The 4,691-nt window shown below is 41.1% G+C and overlaps 1 pseudogene; it reads left to right on the top strand.

The window, feature by feature from the left end:
- Positions 1-520: 520 nt before the first annotated feature.
- On the top strand, positions 521-3,181 carry LOC123644124 (annotated as a pseudogene).
- The last annotated feature ends 1,510 nt before the right edge of the window (positions 3,182-4,691 follow it).

Below are 4,691 nucleotides of genomic sequence, written 5' to 3'. Positions count from 1 at the left end.
AATACACAAAGTTTCTGTTTTAAGTCCAAATTAGTCATTTTATGTTTTTTTCCAAAGAAAGTCACATATCTTTCTCTTTAGGAGTTTCCCTTTATTTTATATCCTCATCTGAATATGTAACCCTATTCTTATCCGTAACTATTGACAATGTGAAACTGTACATATTCACTTTTTATGCAATCTTATAAAAATAGTAAGAAGAGTCAAAAAAACGTGAGCATTGCAAATATCCCTAGAATATGTCATCTATCTTCCTCATTTTATATATGAGATGGCAAAGCTGTGTTTTAATCCTCAGTACATAGCTCATCCTTGATAATAGCACTTACAATAGGCCACCTTTTATTGAGCATTAATTGTGTTTTGGCTGCTTTATATTCAATTTTCTTCTTTTTCTCAGATTAGGAAACTGAAAGAAACAAGGAAAATTCGCAACTTCTCCACGTTTACACAGCCGTTTAGCATCTGAGCTAGAATATTTGCCCCTGGGCCCATGTGACACACACCAGCTCATTCCATCATGACACACAGGCTCCTCATGGTGGTGTCTTTATGCAGGGAGCAGGAGAGTGATCTGCCATTTCTGCACATTGACATAGACGTGCTATGTGAAGGGGAATTTGGAGGTAAGCAAAACCTGCGAGATAGGCAATTTTTTTACTTTATTGTCCTGATCTCTACCTTCTTTGGCCACTTCAAGCCACACCTTCTGCATTTTTCTCCTTCTCTAGAAATCCTGCGCCCACAGGGAGGCTCTGCTGACCCAGGCTCTGTGACTTCATGGTGCACTCATGATGGGATCGCTTGGCAATAACATTTAGTCCTTCCCTTTTGTCTCTCCAAAAGCCTCGCTCCCTCCTTAAACTTTACCTTTTCTACGACAAGAGACTGTAGCAATTGCACTCCAATTTCTAAAGTAACAACTGACAAATTAATCCTCACATAAGGGCTCATATCTGTTATAGCTTAAGGGCTGTATCCTTTCCATGGGTATATTCCTTCTAATAAGTTACAGAGGTATATTTAAAATGGGGTACTCCTTTAATGGTGGGATCTGTGAGACCACAGCTAGCATTTAAGGGAGAGATTTGGGGGCAGGGGACACAGTTGTCAGACATCGCAAACTGCACTGCATTTGCAAGGAAAGCTGTTTTGTTGTTGTCTGTTTTTCTAAATTGGTCTTGAGGCCTCTTTCATGAGAGTGACTATAAACTCTAGCCCTGCCCCGACTGAGAATCCAAGGGATGTGATCGTGGATGTTTACAACGTGTTTCATGGGATAATTCTTTATTCTGGTGGATGGCCTCATGCCTAAGTGTCTAGCCTGTAACTAGGTGTCTCCATCACAGGAAATTTGCTTATACTGGCAGTCACCTTTGTGGTTCTTCTCTGATATGTGTCCAGTTTATTCTCACCAAAACAGCCACTGTCTAGGAGAGCCCTGACTGGGAAAGAAGTTAGGTTCTGGTGTGTCAGTCAGGTGAGACACAGAGGAGACTACTCAACAATTACATGTTATTACAGAAGCAGTTTGTTACTTACAGATTCCAAAGAGAAGAGGGCAGCATCTTTCGCAGAGCCAGTGGGAAGTGGGGAGCTGTTCAAGGGGTGGGGAGGGAGGGAGAGAAGTAGGGAGAAACTGTGAGTTCAGGCCTCAGGGTCCAGGGTGTGACCTATGTGGGTTTTCTATGGGGATTTCTAACTGTGAGTTAAAGCAAACTTGTAGGAGTTTGGCAGAGGCAAGCAATGTTGAGAGATGGTCACTGTGGCAGTCCATGTAGAGGGTAGAGGTCAGTGGGACAAGTCCGGGAATCTGTATCTAGCTGCCCCATAGAGAGGTGGTCATCAGGAGGTACTTGTGTAAGGCAGATGTCTGTATCAACCACATTGAAAACCTGAGAGGAGGCCGAGAACTGGAAACTATGTCAAGAGTGAAAAATCTCTGTTTCTTATATGAAAAATGGATGTCACAAAATGGACATGGATGTTCAAACTGGATGTCACAGGATGAGGAGGCTCTGGGTGAATGTGAGCCGCCTTTCAGCAGCAATATCACTGCATTTGCAGTGAAGGCAAAAGTCATCAACACCATTGATCTCGCCCAAGGTTCCTCCAACCCGCCTCTACACAAAAAACTTAAAGCAGGTTGCTCAGCTGCACCAGCCGGTGGAGGCCTCCACTGGGGAGCCTGGGCCAGGCCGAAAAGGATGACTGCAGCTCCTCATCCAGCATCCACTCGGCCACCAGCAATGACTCATTTCTCAGCCGCACCTTTCTCTGAGTAAACACTTTCCCTCAGGAGCTGGCCTGCAACAGAGCAGCCATCTACCTATGCATCTACAATCTTCGCTTAAAAGACCTGCTGCATTTGGACATGGCACTGAGGCAGGAAAAGCACATGTTTTCAGATTTCTAAAACGTGCCGTCTTGACATTCTTCCTGAAAAGAAGCCTGATGATAAATTATGCCAGAAGATTCTTTCAAAAAAAGAATATAATTCAGAGGAATTAGAAAAGGGACTTCAGCTCACATTGTCAAACATAGAAATGTTGGGTGCTGGTGACTGAATACATCCCTGGCAGACGTGGAAAAGGAGGAAGGAGAATACTCTGAGCAGCTCAGATAATATGATAGCTTTCTGGAAACAGATGGAAAACATCCAGCACTCTCTTGTGGACCAATTTAAATATTCCAGTTCCAAAGCCCAGCAGTTCATGATGATGCTGCAGGAAAGAATGGTTGCAGCTGAAGGGCTGATGCATGAATCTCTGCATCTGCAGAGCTCTGAACACCTCGGAGAGGACAGTAGGACAGGCACACATGTCAAAAGTGAGTGAGTCCCACAGCTGCAGATCCAGGAGGAGAAGTGCTGACTGGCTGCCATTTTCTGTGGCCTGGAGCTGCTGACTGTCCAGGCGAAGCTGTCCAGGTAGCAGTAGGCAGAGCACTTCTACGGGGAGTTTGTCCAGTGAGGCAAAGACCTGGTCAAGCTGTCTCTGGGTGGCCAAGCAGAGAAGACAGCAAAGCTCACAATGGCCCAAGGAGAGGAGTGGAGAAGCAGAACACGGACACGGAGGAGTTTCTTAAGGCTTTTCACAAGGTACTGGAGAGGTAGAGGCTAATGCGGTGTGACCTAGAGGAAGAGGAAAACATCAGAACCACTGAGGCCATAGCTGTGTGATTCCAGGCACAGAATAAATCAGTATGTCCCAAACGACACGTGCCAGCATTAAGTGGGAAGCAATGTGTTTTATGGCCTATCAGAGCATGCGACAAAGAATGCAGACTTGACTCCAGGGAGCAGAAAGGACCCAATGCACTTTTTATTAGAAAGAGCCTATGCTAATGAGCCATTTAATTTTACAAAGTTAACCTTTCTTTAATTTGGAAATAGCATATTTTTTGTGGTTTGACAATCATGAACAATAAAGTAAGAGCTTTGTCTGAGTGTCCCAACTACTGCTGTAGAATGATGGAACCCAAGGTAAGAGAATCAATAAAAAAAAAAAAAAAATCCATCTCCTGGCAGAAAACTGGGATTCTCAGAGGTTGGAAAGGAATGTACATCACTCCTATATTACTAAAGTGTTTTTTATTATAAAATATAACACATAAATACATGGATAAAGCATAAACATTAAAAAAACAAAGTGATGCCAAGGCAAAATAAAATTATAAGAATTCACTACAAAAGCTATTATTTTTGTTTTTAATGTTGTTAGGGCAATTGATGGCAAATCAATTTTATATACAATATTGTTTCCAAAGCAAATCATCCAAATCAAAGTATCTTAAGATAACCAACAGAAGGTTAAATTTTCTATTTAAATATGTATTTGAAATGGTAGTATATTGGAATATATTATCAGTAGGAACATTTACTGGTAGCTGTAGCTAACATATGGGCCAAAAGTTGAACAGCAAAAGAACACCATTTCCATTCGCATCAGTGAAGGAAGATAGGAAGTGATTAGAAAGAAGTAAGACTCTATTTTAATTTTTAGGAAGTAGTGTTATGGAATGATAAGGATGAAAATTTTTTCTGTTTTTTCATAATTAATATTTTTAATTGTATAAAGTAGTTCCATATATTACTTTAAGAACTTATGTTTAATGTGTCATGCATAATCAATAATCCAGAAATAAAAATACTGTCATTATACACTACGTGACTGAAACTAGGCAGCAAATGTTAATATCCACCTAGAAGAAAATAAACATAAATTCAGGAGTATTCTCCAGGAAAGTGATTCTCAGTCACAGGAGCTCTATCCAAGAAAAATTAAACCAAGACTCTCTGGTCACGAGCCTCAGCAATGATGTTTTTTTTAAGACTTCCAAGTTGATTGTAATGTGAGTTCAGTATTGTCAATCTAGTGTAGCATATTTAGATGATAGGATATGTGGACCAATTCAGAACTAGAACATATTGCTTGGTAAATATTTTTAGGTCTCTTCCTATTCCTTGGCATCTAGTAGGATTACGTGTTGAACTTAGTCAAGGCTATCTGACTTGCTTAAGTCAACGAAATAGGAATAGAGACATTTAAGATCATGATTCACCTTATTCCTTTCCCCTGCTTAAGTGAACCCTGAGGCATTGTGTTCAAAGAGAGTTGCCATAAGAATGCCTAGAATTCCAAATTAGCTCACAGATGTTAAATGTCTATCTACTTTTGCATGCATGCAGA

This window comes from Lemur catta, chromosome 8, assembly GCF_020740605.2.
Source record: "Lemur catta isolate mLemCat1 chromosome 8, mLemCat1.pri, whole genome shotgun sequence".
Classification (NCBI taxonomy): domain Eukaryota; kingdom Metazoa; phylum Chordata; class Mammalia; order Primates; family Lemuridae; genus Lemur; species Lemur catta.
Note: the sequence above shows the minus strand (reverse complement) of the source record. Positions and strands in the feature narration are given on the sequence as shown.